General features: G+C 32.5%; 1 long non-coding RNA gene across 1 annotated transcript; it reads right to left on the bottom strand.

Moving 5' to 3' along the window:
- Nucleotides 1-4350: 4350 nt before the first annotated feature.
- LOC134264172 (uncharacterized) lies at nt 4351-5028 on the bottom strand. The gene is made up of 3 exons (XR_009991462.1): nt 4867-5028; nt 4612-4708; nt 4351-4451 (listed from the first exon to the last, which is right to left on the bottom strand). It is a non-coding gene; the product is annotated as an uncharacterized LOC134264172 (long non-coding RNA).
- Nucleotides 5029-23981: the final 18953 nt, after the last annotated feature.

Raw genomic sequence — 23981 nt, 5'->3', positions numbered from 1 at the left:
AGGACTATTATAAGTAAGTTGTAATTTAAGTAAAATCGTCACTGAGAGCATCATATGTACAGATTCGAAGTACAAGTTGTACCATAAGTGGGAATTTTCTTTATGATCACTTAATGTCATCCGTAACTTGGACAGTTTATTACTGTAGTTTTTTTCTTTTAAACTTTTCCCTGATCTACGTTCCTTGGAAGAATGGACGGATTTTTTATCCCGCCTTAGATCCCATCAAAATTTAATGGGAGGAAAACAATATGTAGGGGATTTTTTATCTCAACATCGGACCTGTAAAAGAGAGTTCATTTAATGTGGACAAACACATTTAGTTATAAAGTTTATGACTAAATCTTGCTACCGGTAGTCATTTTTGCGTTATTGTTCGGTTCGATTGAATGTTGTTGAACGTCCTTCTCGAGATTTTTTTTAACTCATATGGAGACGCCACAACTTGCCGATGGAGCGCTGCAAATTTTGTCCTATGCTCGGCACTTACGGCCAAAGAGAAATGTGGGATTTTTTTTCATGCCAGCACCTACTGAGACACGGGACCTCTGTTTATACGGTCTAATCCGAAGGGCCGGTCTCCACGTCCTACAGTGGGATTTAAACCCGCAACGTAAGGATCAACTCCTTCCTTCGCGATGCGACTATAGAGCAGATGCTTTAACCACTGTGCTACGTGGGCGACGAATGCATTATTGTTCATAGGTTGTTGTTCGTTTGGTGCATTTGTTTGCAGTTTTGTTGGACGGATGCTTCAATATCCACGTCAACCCTGAACTCCTTCGCGTTTCCGACTTTACAATCATTTCGATGGAAAAGCCAACGAATCAGAAGCGTGTATTTTGCGTTTCAACTGAAAAAATAAACCGTACACCTATTAAACCAATTTTGCTAACTCTTTTCTTTAATTTCGGAAATATTAAGTCTACATATTTATCCAAACTTCGCAAAATCTGTGTGTCATTATAATAATTCTGTTTTAATATAGATAATTACAGTACGATTTAATTGATTTTAACACATTTTAAAAAACTTTTACATACAACGTCCTTTGGTTTGGTTTTGATATTGTCATCTTTTCTCAAAATTGTTGGAAATCTAAATGATATTTATTCTGCTATTTTAAAGATAAGAGTCTTATATATCTGTTTCATGTTTGGAGATTTTACTTGAAAAAGACATTAATGGTAATCTAACAACCAAGCTTTGTGATAAACGTGATGACTTGAACTTTTCAATCGTCAACTTCCTTTACTTATGAAGCAATATACCTTCATTACCTGCATACGGAGTTTATATTTCTCAGTTAATTTGATACGCAAGAGCATATTCTACGTATGAACAATTTCTAAAACGAGGTAAATTATTGACAAACAAGTTGATGAAACAAGAATATCAGAAGTCTCGTTTAACGTCATCATTTCGTAAGTTTTTGATCGATACAATGACCTTGTCAGCAAATACAGTTTATCATTGAGTCAAATGCTGCCTGACTTTTTTCATACTATTTGTTAGTCCATTATTTACAAACTGAATTGACGACGGATTTTTCCCTTATATTCCCGATCATGGCAAGAAGCACACGACGGATGTGACTGGATGGCAGGGGATGCTCGCTCCTCCATGGCACCTGATCTCACCTCTGATGTTTCGGAGGTTTTCGGTTTGCTCTGCTCCTATTTTGTATTGTTTATTAATTGGACATCTGAGCTTGAATACCGTTCGTTATCGCCATGTATTTCATCAGTATATTTCGGATATCAGACCTCCACAGCAAGCGATTTTTTGATACTTATATGTTTTTTTTTTAATTTAATTATTATTATTCGAAGACTATTTAATAAGCAAAAAATAAACGTAAATACAAAGTCTAGTTAGGAAGTTAGACAATCTTTACTAAACAGAATATTACTGAAAACAAGCAGATACTTCCTTAATATCCTGAGACATGGTTAAAGTGAATGATCTTTTTTATCCTCTGATTTTCTGGTCTTGTTTCTTGCTTCTGAAATGTATTTTTTTCCAACTTGGAAAACGAAACAAGTCGAAGGTGCAAGATCTGGCGAATATTGTTGGTGTGACAAAACATAACTTTTTTTATCCCCAAAAGTCTTTTACTGTTCAGGACATGTGGGCTTGGACGCTGTCCTGAAGAAAATCAATGTAGAATATTCCCGATTCTGGTTACTTCCTTGCATTAACCTTTCAATTTTTTGCTGCTTTCTAGACTCGTCCAGAAACTGAGCGACCTTCCCAAATAAGAATCTGAACAACAAGACCACTACTATAATTGATGAAATGGCATATAAAACTTTCGTTGTGCTCTTGCAATTATTAATTTGCTCTTCTTAGACCTTTGCTGTTTTGGTCACATGCATTTTGTTGTAATTTTCTTTTGGTTTCAAAGTAATGGATTCAGGTTTCATTGTCTGATAGAATTCCAAGCAAACATGGACAACTAAAATTTCTGGGTTTTTTTAAGATTAGGATTGGAGCAAATACAATCTATTTTTAAGTCAACTGCTCACTGACGTTTTTCATACTAATTGACAGGCCATGATTTACCGGTACACACTGAATTGTCGACAGATATTACCGTTATTTCCAGATAAAGACAACGAGCACACGGCGGATGTGACCGGTCGGCTGGGGACGCTCATTCCTTCATGGCACCTGATCCCACCTCTGATGTTTTACAGGTTCGTGTTTTGATCTGATCCTGATTTGTTTAACGGGCTTTTGAGCTTGACTACTGTTCGTTATCGATACATATGTCATACTTTAGGTATGTATGGGAATCGATATTTAGCGTATTTTTTATATACATGATGTATTTAAGGATGCCTAATCTTCTCAACTGCTGAGAAAAAAATAATTTGAAGTCTTCATTTTTAAGTGGAATATTGCCAAGCTTTAAATTGCCAAGAATTCTGGGTATTTACACATAACAGTATTCAAATGCTGAAACTTGTGAGGAAACAAGGGACTTAACTAGTATTTTATCAGTGAAAGGCCATAAAATGATGAATCAATAAGTTTCAGAATAAGGTCTTTAAAAGTCAATTAACGGAAAATACCCATTGTACATGTACTTTGAATCATTTCATTCCTGAAATAGTAAAGATTAATTGTGTATGTACAAGCAGATAGAAGAACATTGGTATTCAGTGACATTAAAACTGAAGGCTTTAGACCTTGATTGTTTACGTAATCATCAGGGGAATATAAACTCTAAATAAGTTTCCATTTAATTGTTTATTGTTTTATTTTAGGTTCTAAATTCCCCATAATAGTGTTTTCGTTCGGTTTAGCTTTAATTTTATGTAAATAATTTTCAATTTCAATTTTAAAATTGAAAACGAACTTCCATTTTTTATTCCTAGATTAACAAATCTACTTGAGTACATTTTATTTATGAAAGATATTCGGTTTATAATAAAACAGATGTGATCATTTAGAGTAAAAATGTTGTCCATAAAATTTCAAGAATATAGATCCAAAGAAAAAATCTTAAAGAATCGAAAGCTTTCCACAAAAACTAATTTACTAATACCTCAATCTATTTTGACATTTGGCCTAAAGATTCATTTGGTAAATGGAATGTTTCATAAATTTTAGAATAAACACAATTTTGGGTCTCGTCTATCTCTGCACGGCAAGAATATATAGTTTTCTTATGTGGCGTTTCTATTTATTGAATACTTAAATTGATTCTGATGTGCAAAAAAGAATGATTTTAGAAAAAAAAAATTGAAAAGTTCAGATAATTTGAATACTACAACGTCTTTAAAAAAAAGACAATAAAAGCAAAATAACTTTTTTAAAATCGAAGAATGTGAGAGAGGTTAAAAAGATTTGTGGATAAACAATAAATGAGAGACGAAACGTAAGTGTTAACCACGTCTGTAATCTGCTTAATGTTCGGCGATAGACATAAATTAACGTTAGTTTTATCTCAACGTTTTTGATAATTTTGTATAATAGAATTAATCTTTTAAATAGAAATTATGATGTGGTATATGTATAGCAAATTTTCTTGAAAACGGTTGATTACTGAAGATTTTACAACAGTTACATTGACATAACTATTTAAACCACCCTCGTATAATCAGAATAATAACAGTAGACATAAGTTTTTATAAGGTTTTATTATATGAGATATTAGAAAAAAGTTGAAAGAAAGCAAAATACATGTAAATGCAATACACTTACATGACATACATGTATATCAATTTATCATGTACACTTTACATTATATAATTTAAATTATGCATGGATTTATATTTACAGTGATATCAATATTTACATCATACAAGTGGTTTTATTTTAATTCTGTGAACACGTTTCACAACAAGTTGAATTAAATATATTAATTATTAAGAGGTGTTGATTGTATTAAAACTTCTTTCGATGGTCTTGTGGTAAATTTATGTCGTTGTTTAGTAGGATAACTGTAAAAAAAAAATTCAATGGGTAAACAATGAAAAACTAATTCATGTAACTTACGCTTGTATGTGCAAAATTATTGTACTGGATTATATCAATAAAAACATAATATGCATACTTAATTTTCATTTATCCTTTTTTTTTTTTTAATGAATACATTTTTACCTTCTTTTTCCATAGTTGGGTGTTTTACATCGTCGGCATGCTCCGGCTATAAGACAAACCCTCAAATAACTCAAACAATTATGAGGACATCCACAGTCTGAAAAAAAAAACATAATCTGTTTTAGGAAATATTGAGAACATCAAAAAATTGTCGTAAAGATACAATTTAGATCTATATGAGACTACGAAATAATAGGAATACTTAGTCTAGTACATAAAAATATCTTTTGTAAAACTTCAATGTATTATGCTTACCTTGGAGGATTCTTATTACGTGGACAGGTGCGTTTTGTGAAGCATTTCCCAAATGTAGGGAAACCAACAATGTAAATAAGATAAAACAATAATTCATTTTCATCTTCAGTGTTGTTTGTGTCACCTCTTAGAGACTTATTTACTTATATAACAGAAGCATTAACCAAGTGTCAATGAGATGCTTATTATGATTGGCTTTGATAGAAGAAGGGTGTGTCTTTTAAATGGTAAAAAATGTACACGTAAATGTTTAAGATATCAGCTTATCAAGACACTGAAATATACATTATATACACATACTTAAAGCGATGACGGTGTTGTAGAGCGAAAATTTTCCCATGGCAAATTTTTCCCAGAGAGTGAGCCTTCGTCATGCAGTAAAATATAACTCTAGAGCTGTACATCTTTTACGGGCAATACTTTCCCCAACAGAATTAAAAGAAAGTAAATCTACTTAAGGCCTCACTTCCAAGTTACAGTATTCTGCCTCCCGCCATCCCTTGCGATGATTGTTTACCGGTAATTTAAGTGTCCCAAACATCTTGCAAATGACCACTCTCAAGGATTTCTTATGTATTGTCAAGTCCATACCTCCGTGCATAACGCCGGTTTAAATGTCAAAGTAGGCCGTTGACCGTAAAATTAAATGTTTCTTGCTTACGTCCAGTTGTGTAAAATATCAAAATATGAAGAAGGAAGAGACCAGCTATAGAGGTAGTCTCTATAACTTGTACGAGGGATTTCTGCAGGGAATCCACACTGGAATTCCCCCGGGGTGTCCCTCGATCTCTGGTGTCCAAATTCCCCCTGGACAAAATTCCCATTCTAGTGTGAGAATTTCGAAGGAAGTCTCACCGTAGAGCCAGACTTTCAGAGATCGGGGGAGTCTGTCAATTGGTTAAATCTCATTCCATAACACAGGAAATGATACTGCAGTAACCAGACGTTTAGGACACCTTTTCAGAACAGTTTTAATTTCTACAGACCAAAAACATCCTTTTGTTAGTTTTAAAAGTGAGATAAGATTTCGAGAAATATGACATTATTTAAAAATACAAGCAAGGGAATGGCCATAAAAAATCAACAAAGGAACAGTTACTGTATCCCTTTTATAGGGAGGAAAAACTTCAAAATCATATGTCAATTTAAACTTCTATGAATCAAAATGAATTTGAATTTTTTTTTTTTCAAAACAGGGTTTTTAAATTTCATAATTATCCTTACGGAGACACAGAGCATGTTCAAGTGAAAAATATAGGTAAGCTATCGACATACATTTCAGTTCATGAAACAAGAATATCAAGACCCTCGTTTAAAGTCATCATTTCGGAAGTCCTATGGTCGAAACAATGACCTTGTCAGCAAATACAACCTATCATGTCAAATGCTGACCTGTCTGACGTTTTTCATACTTATTGGAACATCATTATACCCCCCGCTTGAAAAGCGTTAGGGTGTATAGTAATCGGTATGCCCGTCCGTCTGTCTGTTACGCTTTGGGGTACCAACTTCTCATCCGCAACTCCCTCTCATACCGCTGAAAGAAATTTGATGAAACTTTCACAGAATCTTTATTACATGTTGGCATTGTGCACCTCCTATTTTTCTTTTTGATCCGACACATATCTTGGGTTTCCCATAGCAAAATATGGACACTGCCATTATATTCATATTGGAGGCAGGGGTATCATTTAGTGATCTCATTGCTCACAATACCTCTAGTTTACACGCTGAAATGACGACGAATTTTCCCGTTTTCCCCCCGATCATTACAAGGGGCAACAGCTGGTGTTACTGGCCGAGAGTGGATGCATAACATTTCTTGACTATATTTGTAAAACTTATGAGCTCTTGCAATGAAAGAAGATGGGAACAAGGTACATGTATGCAGAATTACTTTAGCTGCCAAAAGTGAATGAACTAAAGCAAAATTCATCCATTGATTGTAAGATTGTAATAGAATCTGCCAATCAAATTGAAATTTTGATTTCGAAACCCTCAAAAAAATAATAAATGAGTTGAAGATTTTAAAAATAATTATCCTTTTATCAATTCTGTTTCCAATATTCCTCCAAAACGGAATTCATCAATATCTTCTCGTGCATTAATGCCGGTCTTCAACGATTAATTTTAGAAAACCATGTTTTCAGCCTTTTGCAGTTATTGACATCATGCAGTATCATTGAAGTGCATTGACATTAAAACTTAAGCGTGTGATTAACATGTGATTAGCATATACTACGTTTGATAAGACTATTTGGGCGAGTAGAAATATAATTCTAATGCAATTGTTTTGTACAACACGTTTTGATTGGCTAATGCACTAATGTTTGAAGCAGTAAAATTACGTGAAAGCTTTTTCATTGTGACGTCATAATAGAGTGATGCAAAAACACCATGCTTCGTGACGTATTTCATGTAACAAAATTCAACAAAATAAGACGTAAACAACAAACAAAATACATGGATTGCATTACAATGGGAATAACTAATCTTCTTATTTGGTATTTGCGACCGTTAATGCTGATTTAACGGTCGCAAACATCCGTTTTACAGGCTCCGCTTACGCGTCGCCGGTAAAACTCAGTTTGCGACCGTTAAATCAGCATTAACGGTCGCAAATACCAAATTAGAAGATAGTTATTCCCTAAATGTACCATCAAAAAGGTCACACATGTAACTTTGTTCCGCCTTTTCAAACCGCACTAGACACAGTAAACTGTGAAGACAAATGACGCTATAAGTAAGTTACATTTTTCTAATGCAGTATAGATATGCTTTGTACATTAACTATGGGGGAAAATAACATAAAGTAAATGAAGATAATTTTGTTCCTTTTAACCCCTTCTATTGAAATTTGACGACAATTGCACGCTTGCCTTAATTTACTTACCAATATAGCATGGAATCTTAATTGTGTGAAAAATATATGATAAAGTGGTATACGTTTTAATAATTGAATTTAATTAATAACAAAAGCATGTTGGGTGCTACAAACAACAAGATGTTCTTTAGATAGTTGTCACAATAATTTTCAAGTTAATTAGATGTACAGTGCCCTGCAATAATGTATCAATTAGAAGCGAAATACTGATTAGTAGAGAAGATCTAAGCTCTTCCGGTCGTAAAAGTGAATGTTCTTTATCGTGTCGACACAGCCTACTTTGAAAAGTAAATTAAGTCCAAAAGACAATTTACACGATTGAAAAAATTCTCGAATGGGATGTAAAATAACATACAAATCAATCAATTACGTTAACGTCATGTTCACTTCTGATACAGAACTTTTAGTGAAGGAACAGTTCCTAGCTATGCTTAACGCCTTAATTTGTTGCTGTGCTTGGAACGAGAGAAAACAGTTCTGAACAGTAGTAAAACTTTCTTCATTCTAAAAAGTATTACCTATCAGTACATTGTTATGGGTCAGAATAACCCTAAATGCCAGCAAAGATCAATCACACAGTTTAAACTTAACAATAATTTATTTACAGTAATATACAAATCATTAAGTACAAACTTAGCAAAAATCTAAAAATACATACATCAGAGTGTCCGTTGCTGCACACAATGTCCCAGTGAAATTATATCCCAGTAATACCTCAATGATGCTTATACGACAAGAGTCTATCTATGCATCGAATTGACAGGGTATTTATACAGTAATATAAATCTAGAATATTCTAGAAGTTGTAAGTACATGATATTACTGGAAAGTTCTGGACATGAATAAAGTTCAAGAATGTTCTAGATAAAATGACCAAACATATTGACCACTCTGGAATGTTCAAGAAACTTAATGTTACTAATAATATACATGATGAAACAATACACACCTCACAACACCTCCCCCCTTAAAAGTTTGAATGTCAATGAAAACTTATATTGTCAAAATGAAATATATGTACATAAATACAAAATCATATATGTTCACGAGACAAGGCATCTGCAATAACATTGTCTTTGCCTTTGATATGCTTAATTGTTATGTTGTATTCTTGTAACAACAAACTCCATCTAGTCAGTCTTTGATTCTTGTTTGACAATTTGCAAAAATGTCAGGGGGTTGTGATCCGTATATACAAGAATTGGATGCAAAGTAACATTCAGATAAACATCAAAATGCTGTAAGGCTAACAACAAAGCAAGGCATTCCTTTTCAATAGTGGAATACTTTTGTTGACATTTTGTAAGTTTCTTTGAAAAATAAGAAACAACTCTATCTACCTTATCACTATGTTCTTGAAACAAAGCTGCCCCGATTCCAACATCACTAGCATCAACAGTAAGCTTGAACTGCTTAGAAAAATCTGGAGTTGACAGAACTGGATTGCTCATAAGGACAGATTTGATTTTATGAAAGGATTTTTCACAGTCCTTTGTCCATTCAAAATTAACCCTCTTTTGTAAAAGATTTGTAAAAAGCTGGAATTGGTTGGAGAGGGGCGGATGGTATCTTCTGATTCGGTTTACCTACCATCTGACAGACATGACACGACTTACAAAACTCAGAAACATCCTTCCTTAGTTTAGGCCAATAAAAATGACTCAAAATCCTATTATAAGTCTTATTGATACCTAAATGACCAGCCATAGGTGTATCGTGAGCTAAACTCATGACATCTCGACGATAAGCAGCTGGGACCACTATCTGGTGAACAACACGCCACACTTCATCTGGGGAAGCGTCAGTGGTCGCCATTTTCGCATAAGGATGCCATCTTTCATATAGAAGCATTCTCCAACTTTAGTAGCCTCTTCTGGTGGAAGTGCCCTCTTACTAAGTTGAATGATATCTGGGTCTTTATGTTGTTCAGAGAGTAAACGTTCTCGGCTGAGGATGTCCTTGCCTTGGCTTTCTGGTAGATTTGACTCATCTTCATTACCACTAAATTTTGATAAAGGTTCCTTCGTCACCGACTTCTTGATATTGTGTGGTTCCATGTTTGTTTGAGTGCCATCAAGGTCAGATAAGAAAGTGTCATTCAAATGAATATCAACAGAGGAATTCGTCTCGTCAAAGGCTTGAGTATGGTCTGCCTCCATTTCTCGTCTTCTGGCCATCGCTCTAGTAACAGCACAGGCTGGATAAATGTCATCATCTTCATCATCGCACATGACATTGGAAGTGATTTTCTCACAAACTATAGGATCAGGTACAACCTTCCCACCAGCTAAATCGTTGCCTAACAACAAAGAAATGCCTGGAACGGGAAGAGTAGGTCGAACACCTACGATAACAGGTCCAGTAACTAAATCTGACTTCAAACTAATTCTATGCAGGGGAACATCAATGACGCCTAGCTCCACACCCTGTAATAAAACTGACCCACCAGTAGAAGTCTGCTCAGACAAAGGAAGCACGCCCTCTAACAATAACGTCTGTGCAGCACCAGTATCTCTCAAAATCTGGACAGGTTTTATTTCGCTAGAGTCACTGAGTGAAACAAATCCCTGAGACATAAAGGGTTTATAATCCTCCATAGAATCAATAGAACTGGACTGTGAACCCTGGACATCAGGAGTGTCAGAACAAATCGAAACTAAGGCTTCTCTATCTCCTCTAACTGCCGCACAAGCATGTGGTTGAGTTTTATCAAAGTCATTTTTTCTCTTAAGTTTAAAGCATTCACTGATCAGATGACCCTTTTTCTTACAATAACTACAAGTAGGAAGCGACCCTATTCCAGAAGATCCTTCAAAACGTCCTGGACCGGACTTAGAACCAACTTGGGATGTAGACTGGAGACTTGTGGAAGACTGAGACCCTGAACCACTCTTTTTATATGTGTCTGAATTAGTAGAATTACTGCTAGTCTGAGATCTTGATACAAAATTCTTTTTATGAGACAGAGCATAAGTATCAGATATGACTGCTGCCTCTTCAAGAGTTTTCACATTCTTATCTTCTAAATGTGTTTTCAAATCTTGAGAAACACATTCCTTAAACTCTTCTACCAGGATGACTTGGCGCAAATTAGCAAAAGTTTTATCAAGTTTCTTAGATCTAAACCAGTGATCGAATAAATCTTCTTTCTCTCGTGAAAATTCAACAAATGTTTGATTATCAAACTTCCTATACTTTCTAAACTTTTGTCTATATGCTTCGGGTACCAATTCGTATGCTTTTAATATTGCTGCTTTGACCTTCTCATAGTCTGAACTTTCAGCTACCCCTAGTGCAGAGTATACCTCAGCTGCTTTGCCAACCAGTACACTTTGTAACATTGTTGACCAAACATTTCGTGGCCATTTAAGATTTTCTGCGACCTTTTCAAATTGGGGAAAATATTTGTCTACAGATTTTTCTTGAAATTTTGGAACTAATCTGATATTTTTTGCTGCGTCAAATTCAGTTTTGACAACTGACGGTCCTGGTTAGTTCTGTAATTTTAATTTCTCTAATTCAAAGTTCATTTCACGCTCTCTTTCTCGCTCTTCTCTTTCTACTGCTAATTTGTCTAATTCAAATTTTCGTTCACGCTCTCGTTCTTCTCTTTCTAATTTGTCTAATTCAAATTTCCGTTCTCTTTCTCTTTCTCGATCTTCTCTTTCTAATTTTTCTCTTTCTAATCGCATTTTCTCTAACTCTAATTGAAACTGATATTCTGCCATTTTGTAAGAGCCTAACTCTGATTTAACTGTATATTCTGGAAGATCGTATTTTTCAAAGATGTTTTCTTCTACTAATTTGTTTGCAACCTTAATTCTAATGTCTTGCTTTCTCTGAGAGGATTTAACATCTAACCCAAAATGCAAACCTAATGCGATCAAGTTATCCTTTTTTAACGTATCAAAAACCTGAACACTTGGTGAACTAAGAAAGTCTGTGACCGAAAATACCATGTTGATTTTTGCTGGCTTATAATCAAATTTAACGGTTCAATTAACAAAATTTTGACAATAAACTGCAAAAGTGCAAGAAATTCTTTATCCCGGACGAGCCCCCAATTCTGTTATGGGTCAGAATAACCCTAAATGCCAGCAAAGATCAATCACACAGTTTAAACTTAACAATAATTTATTTACAGTAATATACAAATCATTAAGTACAAACTTAGCAAAAATCTAAAAATACATACATCAGAGTGTCCGTTGCTGCACACAATGTCCCAGTGAAATTATATCCCAGTAATACCTCAATGATGCTTATACGACAAGAGTCTATCTATGCATCGAATTGACAGGGTATTTATACAGTAATATAAATCTAGAATATTCTAGAAGTTGTAAGTACATGATATTACTGGAAAGTTCTGGACATGAATAAAGTTCAAGAATGTTCTAGATAAAATGACCAAACATATTGACCACTCTGGAATGTTCAAGAAACTTAATGTTACTAATAATATACATGATGAAACAATACACACCTCACAACAACATCAATGAGATTTAATTTTTATTGAGGAGGAGGTTAGTCGATATAGAGCAAAATATTCTGTTTTAATCATGGAAATTATGTAAACCGTCGATTGCGTGTAAGTACCAATATCTTAGACCAGTGTTTGAAAAGTGTATTTATCTTGATCTTGCTGTAGGAAGAGCGCTAAAATAGGCTATCCCTGATGCCTATCCCATTCGCTTTAGTGATGTATCTATGAAATACAGGGAGTTAAAGAGCAATATTCAATCCGAAAAGTCTCTCCAAACGATACAATTAAGGATCAGAGCTAACACGGACCCCTGAAACATCAGGTGGGATCAGTTGTCACGGAGGAGGAAGCACCCCTGATGCTGACCGGTCACATCCGTCTTGAAATCCTCGTCAGGATCGGGAGGTAGTTGAAAATTCCGTAGGCAATTCTGTGTGTAAGTAATTATTTTTAGAGTTTTCAAGGGAAAAGTACAAATTTTTTAACGCCTCCTTGCATCATAACCAATCAAAACAATCTGCTTCTAGAAGGCATTCAGTTTTTGATATATAAAAGCTTTATATCTAGTATTGTCATAAACATCTTTTTAGACACAATGAAGTTTTCTCTGAAGTTCTTAAGCGTCTTACCTTTTATGATAGTAATTTTGTCTCATATTGATTTGAGTTTGCAAACCCCACCACCTCATGTTATAAGGGTGATGCAAGGTAAATGGAATGAAGCTTTTTTATTGTCTGTCTATATACATCCAGTTAAATTTGTATTAATATGAATATTACAATGATTAGTACATAATGTATGGACTTTATTTTTCAGACTGTGGTTGCCCTCGTAATTGCCTGAGTTATTTGAGGATTTGTCTAATAGCTGGGGCATGCCGACGATGTAAAACACCTAACTATGGAAAAAGAAGGTAAACTATATCGGCTCATGCCATTTTTAAAATTAATTATTTATAGATTATTTTTTCATTGCATTTTTGCTATTTTTCATCGTCATGACAATGTCAATCATTAAAAATGTATGTAATAAAGAAAATAAAATAAATAATAATTAAAAAGTAAAGGAAATATAATAGTGATGTAATTTGGATTCTTTTTTTCTAAACAGGTATCCGAAAAATAGACCTGATTCAACGACATATGTAAGTCAAACCGCAACACAACGGGAATTTGCATTCCATACAACGCCGTTATATGTAAAAGAGTATTGATTCTCCAATATTATGGATATTAATTGATCTATTTGACAACGAATATTATCATTGAAATGACACTTGTGAATAGACAATATATGATTGTTCATAATATACATAACGTTTTTATTTATTTATTACTGGTTATTCTATTTTGTGTTTTTCAATTTCAAGTTCCTGAATATTTTTATTTATTCATTATTTATGTTGTTCATATGAATTGTTCTACTTTGTAATATATGTATAATGTATTTATACATATGATATATATGTCTCTTGGTTTTAATAAAATCTGGAATCTTAATAAATGAACCTTTTATAATATCGAACCACTTCTAAATAGCAATTAAAACTAGAGATACCGTGAGCACTGAGCTCACTAAATGATACCCCCGCCTTACATATGATTGAAAAAGTCCGTGTTTTATACTTGGAAACTTGAAATAAGTGTCGGATCAAAAAGTAAAATGGAAGGTGCACAATGGCATTATGTGATGAAGAATATGTGCAAGTATCATAAAACTTTATTCAGTGGTTTAGGAGGATTTCCTGATAAGAAATGGGTACCCTTCAATATCATAGAAATAATGGTAGTGTCAAAGTCTTGCTTTGGGAAACCCGAAATATGTATCCGAGCTAAAAGTGAAATAGGAGACACACACTGGCACTATAAAACAAACATTCTGTGAAAGTTTCATTAAATTTCATTCAATGGTATAGGAGGGGTTGCTGATAAGAGATGGATACCCCAAACAGTAACGGACGGACGGACGTATAGACAGACGGACGGATGTCCCGATCACTATATACCCTCCCACTTTTCGAGCGAAGGGTATAATAAATAATTATTAAGAAATCAATGCAAATGTTTTCTCTCTTTATGGTGATAATACAGATATAAGTTTCTTGGCTATGTTTTATCTTACATAATCAACTTATTATTTAAAGTAATATATGGCGTATTTTTTTTTTTTAGAAGTTCGGACAAGTAGAATTAACAAGATCTTTCTATTTGTTTTGTTACTTTATATAAAGATAGGACTTTCCTGTTAAGTACACAATTTAAATCAATCGCGTTTCATTCACAGATTAATTTTAAGCTCAGATACACCATATATACTAGCGAGATGTATCTGAATCATGCATTTGCGTGACTTATGGTTGAGTTGTCGTTTTCAAAAATAGATGATCCAGTCAAATTTGAAGTAGATTTCATGCGTCACGTATTCTTTATGCTAGTGTCTTTTAATATAGAAAAGTCACGATTTTATTTTAATTCTCATGCAATTGCCTGATACACGTGTGGTTATAGTTATGGTCACGTGACAGATCTTCTTTATAAGATTTTACTTAATAAAAACAATCAGGTAATGTTTGTTTGTTTGTTTGTTTATATGTTGTTTCACGTCCTTCTTGAATTTTTCATTCAAATGGAGACGCCACCACTTGCCGGTAGATAGCCGCAAATTTTGGTCTCTGCTGGGTACATACGGTCATTGAGCAGTGAGGGATCTTTTTCGTGCCAGCACCTTCTGCGACACGTGACCGCGGTTTTTACGGTCTCATCTTAAAAACCGGTCTCCACGTCCCACAGCGGGATTCGAACCCTCGACGTAAGAATTGACTCCTTACCTCCCGACTCTGGAGCAGGTATAGAGAATATTTTGTATCAATATTAAATTTAAAGGGCAAAGGTCTTATATAAGCTTGTTTGTTATTAGCCTGTATCAATGTTGTAAATGATTGATTTCAGATCATGTGTTTGAGTATAAAAGCATCTAATAAGTTGGAAAATCGAGTAATTTAAGTAAACATAGTATAACATGAAATAAAATGTCTTTTCTGGAAATAAAGTATCTAGATTGCAAGCCTGTTTTGATTAAATTTAAATAAAACGAACCTACTATTTAAATGATTCCATCAATAAACCAAAACCGAATAAATTTTTGTAACATGGATTTTCAAAACCATCAATATCTTGATAAACGGTTAGCTATTTTGATTTTTATTTTGTTTATTCTAAATGAATAGACCACAATGCTTTGTTTGTAACAGTGGGTATTAACCTAAGAAGCAAACACGATTGAAAACGCTATGTCTTTACGGCATATGATCAAATGACTATATACAAGAATTTTTTTCATACAACGTACACGGTAATGATATAAATATGATTAATCCATATGTATATGTCTATACAATGTAAGAAATATATATATTTTTTTAAATATAAATCACCTACAGCAAGCTTTTTAGATTTCCAGAATGACACAATGCTTACATTTACAAAATGGAGATTCATTATATATAATAACCGACAGACTTTCAACATATTCTAATTGAAATAAGTTTTTTTTTTAATTTCATTTTTTTTCTTTCAATACCTTGCTTTAAAAATAAATATCAACAGATAAATCATTTTAATTGCCAGAAAGATCTGTTGGGAGCAGACGTTTCTGGGAGTAATTTTCTAACAAACATTGACATTGGATAGCTCATCCAATTAACATAAAGTAATGTTCATTTTCCCGTGGGCAAAGACCAGTCCAAACCATCTTAAATTGTTTTGATCCCTTATAGTCATTCAGCATTTCTTTCATATCTTTGATTCCACTCAAAGGGCAATAAAGGGTAAATTGAAAATCAAGATACTCAAAAGCCTTTTAGGTTACCTGAGAATAGTACAACATTGTGGAAGGATCGTCTGAAAAACAAGTTAAAACAATATAAACTTAGAGATGAAGAGGTGTAATCCAAATGATAGAAAAAAAAATTCATCAAAGGAATAACAACATTGTAAGCTTTTTTTAACATCGAATTGCTTACGGATATTTTCCGATTATCCGATCAAGGCAAGTGTACAAGGAGGGTTTGACCGGTACTTCCATGCAACCGATTCCTCTTCAATTTTTAAACTCCGTTTTTGCTTTCCACTAAATTTGCATCATTGTTTTATTGGATATTTAAGCCTGTTTACTAGTCGGTACCATTCAAAATTTCATATTTACATTGAATCGTTTACAGAATTGTTCCGTTATTTCCCAATCGTGACAAGGAGCACACGGCAGGTGTGATGGGGATTCTCGCTCATTCCTGGCACTTGACCCTAACTCTGATGTTTTAGAGGCCTGCATTTGCTCTACTCCTGATGTGTATTGTTTAAAGGACTTTTGCACTTGAATAATGCTCTTTATCTCCATGTATTTATTCCACACTTTTTTTTCAAAGTTATTTCCCTTGGTTGCAATCTTTAGAAGCAAATCGATAGAATTACAATGGTCAGGAGTTTGTTATAATTAGGTTTAGCTTGGTGTCTAAGGCCACATATTAGATATTAGAAACTGAAGCATCCTTTTAATAAGACCCTCACTAGTCAGAGTACTCATGTGTACAATCAGAATGTTTTTGAACAAAATAATTTTGCAAATGTCAAGTTATGAGTTTCATTTTAATTGGAAAAGCAGCTGTCAATGATATCAAGATGGACTTTAATACATTGTGGAGAATTCTTGTATGTAAATAGAATTGAACAGTCGTAAGTTTTGGTGCTATCGATTTTGGTAAAATTTTGTAATTTCAAATTTTCAAACAAATCATTCGAATTCTTAAGTATCTACATCTGATTTAAACCTTTTCTCAAATATATTGTTGTAAAGTACTCCTGAAATTTTCCCTTTACTGCTCTTAATATTTTAGTAAGGAATAAAGAAATGATTTGGTAGAATTTACCGGAACCCACTCTGTAAATTTGATTAGGAATCCGTTTTCAGGTATAGTTATTCAAATTCATTTTGATTGTTGGAAATAACATTTTTTTTTTAAACTGAAGAATTTTGTTTGTTCGATACACATTAATTAAGCAAACATTCCACCTAGCAATAGTTTGTATTTGAAAACAAGATATTTAAACTATAGATTGTTGATTTCAAACAAGATTTGTTGATTTCATTGTGATATAAACTCATCTTGAGTAGATTGTCTTGATTTTGAAAATGACTAGGAGGAGTCAACTAACAACAAACAAAATGACTTCAGCTTCTTCACTGGCAATTTTCATTATGTATAAAGTAATATTCCACTATCACCTGCATTTGATGAGGTTCTTTATGAGTATGTATTCTTATGCAGTATTACCTCCATTATCCCACATAAGAAAGAAAACATTTCGTTGTTTCAGCAAATAAATATTGGAATTCAAATGAGTTTCATGTGGTAATTTGTCATAGTTAAAAACGAATTACATGTATTCGTTAAATTTAAAAGAAAATCTTTAATCTAAAATGATACATAATAACTCGTTTATAAGGGTAATGAACTGTTGTCATAAGCCCATATTTCGTTAAAAGAGCAGTGACATTTTGGAGGTCCGTGTTTGCTCTGCTCCTATATATTTTGTATTGTTTTATGGTCGTTTTAGCTTTAAAACAGTTGGTTATCTACAAATATTTAAATTATTTGTAGGGCATACATGTATATATGAGGAATTATGTAGGGTGTTATACTGCTTTTGGGTTGTATGTGCTTTTGTTTACTTGAAGCATTACAAAAAGTTATTACGGATTAAATATTAACAATGATGAATAATTACGATACTTCGAAGATGACACTTTGAGATACGATTTATTTTTTATTACGATTTTTTATTTCTTTTATTATTTATTTTTAATTTCACAGTAATATAAATAAAACTAGATGTTCAAAAGAATTAATGCATACCTATTATCGCATATTATCTAGAATTTGTAGACATGTGACGTAAAGGAAGGATACATACAAGTAAGTTAAACACCCTCAAAAATTACTTTACAAAATCAAAATTTTCATTTTTTTTTTCATATGTATCATATTAATTTGTCGCTGTGATTGACGTCATTTATAATGTGGAATTGTTCTTATTCTTTCTGAAGACACAAAAATTTCAAGATTAAAAAAATGAATTGGTTCACTATTAAATAATAAAAAAAATCAATGAAAGTGTACCAAAATTTTATTATTCTTTTTCACATTTAAACTAAAAGATGCCAATTTTTGTATGCTTCATTATGCCGTTTGCCACATATCAATTACACATAAACAAAAATATTTTGTATTCTTTTTCTTTCAAAATTTAATTTAAAAGTCGCCAATATATAACACATAAGACCTGTTTGAAATTGGGTTTGGAATGAATGGTCACATTTTCCTTTTGACCTTCTATGTGTGAAGCAAATTAGATAATTAAAGATGTAAATAAAGAGTGAGTGACGTTGTTGATTTCAATGATCATTTTCGGAATCTTTTCACTTCCAGTATTGATGAATTTCATAACTATCCTTCTTCTGTCAATAAATCTCTAATCCTGTGGGCGGCGGCTTGAAGCCTACAAAACAAACAAGGAAATTATTCCAAGTTTTCCTTTCTCTTTTCAAAACAATCTCAGAAGATTATTTTACTTATTTTCCACCCCCCCCACCCCCTTTCTCTCAAAGTTTTGCATTTATTTAATTAAACAAAATTAAAAGCATAATCTTATGTTACACATGTTTCAAGGAGAAATAAAAATAATTAATAGGGTAAATAATTCTTAGATCTGTAAACAGACGGAAAAATCAAACATTTTTGTATCAATTTCTGAATTTTTTTTTACTAAAGCAAAAAATAATTTGAAAAAAAGATTCTTGAACAAGAGAAACTAAAGGAAGAGAGTGCTTTAGCTGAAACAATATCGATTAAGTTGACTTTTAAGAATGAAGAAAAAAAAAATTGTATACCAAAGTAATAGAAACATTTTCTTCAGACTAAGTACAATAAATCAAAATACGGGAAAAAAATTGTGTGTGTGTGTACAACTACTATTATCATGAAAAATTATATATAAACTTCTTCAAGCTCTTAAACCAAAATTTAGAATACAGTTTTACAGCATTACAGACCAAACAAAATACATCCCCGCTCAAAAAGATCTGGTAACTGTATTATACAGTTATTGACTGGATATGAGTGCAACATATGATTTGTTGGAGCTGAAGGTGAAAATGCCACAGGCCAAGGGCAACATTTTTACCTTCAGGGTCCAACAACTCTTACCCAGTGTACAGCTGCTTTGTTATACCCTTCACTTAAAGATTTAATTAATATACTCTGTATTATCAATTCCTTTATATATAAACTTGTGGTTTAATCACTAAAAATAAAACAATAGCCTATACTGAAAATAATGTTAATATCTTGAATGGAATATTGTGAACTTTTTTTTTTTTTACAATTGAGTATTGAATGATATTGTTTAACCCTTATAAATATCTTCCTACATATTTATTAATAATAAAAAAAAAGTCCAACGACAGAAATGATAGTTACATCAGACTAACAATTTCACTGTTGACAGGCCTGCCAGTCCTACATAGGAATTGTTAGACTGCAACGTCACTGCTACGTCACGAATTAAATATTAATCATCGTTCAATATCGGCGACACGGAAATACCCGAAGTTTAGAGCTGCAAAAGAGATGTTGCTACTAGTATTTGAAAGACAGAGACACGGGAAGAGTATGTTTTGTAATCGCTAATATTTTATTTCTTTCCTGCCAGACTTAAAAGATTAATAATTTAATTTTGTTTGCATTCTAGCCTCCGACTGGTTAATATCCAAAGAGGAACGCAAACTATTTCTGTATAACCTGGTTTGGTAAGGAGACACGCCCCCTGACAACCAGCTGAACCATCTGTCTCACTGCTATCCTCCTATTCCACTCCTCAGGATTCATAGAAAATTCCAGATTTAATGAATATACCTTTTAACTTGAAACAGTAACTCGATCTTACCACATGTTAACAAACAATATGCCTGTTAGACCAATGTATCGGTTTTTACCTCCCCTCGATTCCCATCACTTCTGTTAGTTAGGTTGTATTATTGAGCGACAAATTTGAACTCATTTAAAAAAAAAAAAGCAACAAAATTTTACACACACACTTGTTTAATAATTTTGAAATTAAATTTTATGGAATGACTCTAATTCTTGGCCAAATTATTCGAGTATATCCTGGTTTGGGTCAGTTTACGCTTATGCTGTTTTATAATCTAGAATTAGAGTCATTCCTAATATAACTATAGAAAAAATATTGTATGTAATTTCAAACATACATGAATTTAATGGAAAAAGATCTTAATATACTGTAACTTAAAATTCAATTTAAAAAGCTTAAATTTAAATCGACTTTAACATTTAATATTTTTCATTACTTTTAAGGACACGGGGGTGTTTTTACATCATGTTTGTTGCATAAGCAATTAATTTGTGATTAAATACTTATTATCAGAACTTCATCAAAAAAGGATAAATGATGGAACATTGACTTCGCCTGAACTTCAAATTCCCTATTACTTTATTCAGAGAGAGCGAAACAAAACATTCATCCTATGTGTATAAGGCACGTGTTTACCAATTACAACACACGTGTTACCATACACTTGCTCGTACAACCATTGACATATGATATCAGTCTTATCAGGACAATTCCAGTCATCTGTAAAACAACACAAAATATCAAATAAAAAGCTTTAAAAAATTAAATCACTAAAAATAAGATTCGGTGGGTTATTTTCTGTGGTGAAAGGAAGTTTTTTTTTTAAAAAAATCAAAACCTTCAACATATACTGATCTATTTATTGGTTATTTTGGCACTGCATAATTTAACCTGTATATGTTTTCTTGTTATTGAATGCTAGGAATATTCTATATTAATTTATTTCAAATGATATTTTATAACAAAATTTGATATTTTTTTCAACATATTCTATAACAATTACAAATATTTCTCATAAAAAGAAATAATAATAAAAAAAAAATTACAAAATACAGAAGTCTATTTAGGACCTATTAAAAATATTTTTGAATTCGATATAACGAATTGTCAAATTTGTTAAAAGGAATTTAAGTCGTTATAACAATTTTTGGGAAATCGTTAAAACGAATTAGATCTGTTACTTATTTGATTAAACGACTTTAATTCAATATCACAAATTTCAGAATTTGTTAAAACGAATTTGATTCTTTATTACAAATGTTAGAATTCGTTTTATCGAATTTAATCTGTTATAACAAATTTTTGAATTCGATTTAACTAATTCAACAAGTTTGTTATAACAAATTAAATTCGTTATAACAAATTGAAAAAAAATTGTTATAACGAATTTTATTCGTTCTAACAAATTCGAAAATTTATCATATCGATTTTAACGAGGCCGAGTGCGCATGACTTAGCACAGCTTTTTATTTGCATGCAGTCATAAGTGCGACAGTACACCTTTCTAAAATATTGTGATTTTAATATAGAATTAACATTATCTGTATCCCCTACTCGTCTGAAAATGTAATTTTATGACCATAATTAGGAAAAATCCGCTGAAATGGCTCTAACAAAGTCGAAAATTTATTATATCGATTTTAACGAGGCCGAGTGCGCATGACTTAGCACAGCTTTTTATTTGCTTGCAGTCATAAGTGCGACAGTACACCTTTCCAAAATAATGTGATTTTAATATAGAATTAACATTATCTGTATCCCCTACTGGTCTGAAAATGTGATTTTATGACCATAATTAGGAAAAATAATGAATATTTATACTAAAAACTGATGACAGAACATCAAAAGAAACATACCAGCAATTTAAATATTGCTTTTTTAAACCAAAAAAAATTATCTGCGCCGATAATTCATCTGCACCGATACATGTATGTATTTATACCGCAATATGCCAATTTTAGAGGTATTATTCATCGAAAAATAAACTTTGTAATTAAGACCTAGATCAACTTAAATGGTCAACTTTTTTGAAATTTCAGAATTTGGTGACTTTTTACTATACCTTTCATATACTTGACTGAAAAAGAAAAAATATGGGGAAAATGAGGTAATTTGGTGCTATTCCAACAAATTCCCATAGAGTCCAATAGTAAAATTTTGAAACTTTTGTGATGCCCCCTTACAAATGTAAGAAATCGGGATGGTAAACATTCGATTTTTTAAATCTTAAAACAATAAATATAACAGTAAAAATTAGCTAATGAAAAATTATCAAAATCCCCTGGGTAGAAATAATTAAACTCGGCCTGGTTAAAAATATTTTTTGATTGGTCCTATATAGGCTTCCGTACAAAAAGGAAAAAATGAAATAAATTTACCTTTCGAAAATGTTTGCTTAATTTGACCCATTCTTTAAATCAATAAGATAATTCTTAATTTGACTTAACTTTTTATTTCACTATAAAATTATATGAAGCTGATATTTTTTAATCAATGAGCAATTAAACAATTAAAAAATTTTGAAAGAAAATATTTATATCCTGCCATGAATATGAGTGAAACATATAGTGTTTGTCCAAATTGTCATCTGTTCATCTGTCCCTGTAGATATATCCTGTCGTCAAACGTTTTATTTACCTCAGTTCCAAAGAAACAATTTAAGATATTGTTTTAATCAAACTTCATATGCTGCTACATATTGATTATGGAATCACTGTCTAGTTAGTAGAGTATGCCAGGGCATCAACGATAGTTGGAAACGGGAGATAATTTCCATAACGGGCGAAGCCTGTTATGCATAAATTATCCCACGTTTCCAACTATCGTTGATGTCCCTGACATGCTCTACTAGCTAAACAGTGATTCTTATTTTTCTATTTCATTGTGAAATAAAATTTGTAAATTTATATTTAAAAATGTAGACTAATATATTTAAATTACACAGACCTCTCATGTCAATTTCAATAGTCCTCGCCCACTGACGTCAAACACAAAGAGCCTCACAAGATTTACATGCATATTAGGCCTCCTTAGCGTCAGACACAAAGGCAGACGTGCGCGAGATTTAAATGCACATTAGGCATCCTTAGCTCCTGACCTATCGCTTTGCCTAATTGACATTTCGGTTGAATTATCAAGAAATCAAATCCACTATCTTTCAAAGAGTTATCAAAGAGAAAACAATTAAGAATGTTTTAAGTTTTGTGTGAGTTAATGGTGTGTGAATCACACAGACTTGTCACGTAGGCATATTTCATATGTGTGATTCACACACCAATAACTCACACTAAACTTAAAAACATTCCTTATATTTACATTTTCCATGTCTTAAAGCATCAAAAATATACTCAATATTTGAATTTCTCACTGCCCTATTTCGTTGTATTTTTCTAACTCGGGTTATTCCTTATTCATATTTGAACATCTGTTACATCAAAAATTTAAATCTATAGTTTAAATTTATCTATAAGTAGATATTTATAGAGAAGTTAAAACTTTGAATTAAAACTTTTAAATTAATATAGCACATATTTCTAGTAGAGAAACACGTTATATGAAATATATGGATATAACGAACGGTATTCAAGGTAAAAAGCCCATTCAAAAACAAATTTTGTGAAAACACGGACCTCCGAACATCAGAGGTGGGATCAGTGCCATAAGGGAGGGAGCATCCCCTGTTCACACCTGCCTGGTGCTCCTTGTCATGATCAGGAATCAACAGAAAAAATCTGGCAAAAATTCAGTGGCCTAACAA

Source organism: Saccostrea cucullata, unplaced genomic scaffold (assembly GCF_032062105.1).
Source record: "Saccostrea cucullata isolate Sc308-1 unplaced genomic scaffold, CSIRO_AGI_Scuc_v1 ctg4407, whole genome shotgun sequence".
In the NCBI taxonomy this organism is placed as follows: domain Eukaryota; kingdom Metazoa; phylum Mollusca; class Bivalvia; order Ostreida; family Ostreidae; genus Saccostrea; species Saccostrea cuccullata.
This window is presented reverse-complemented; position numbering and strand designations above follow the sequence as displayed.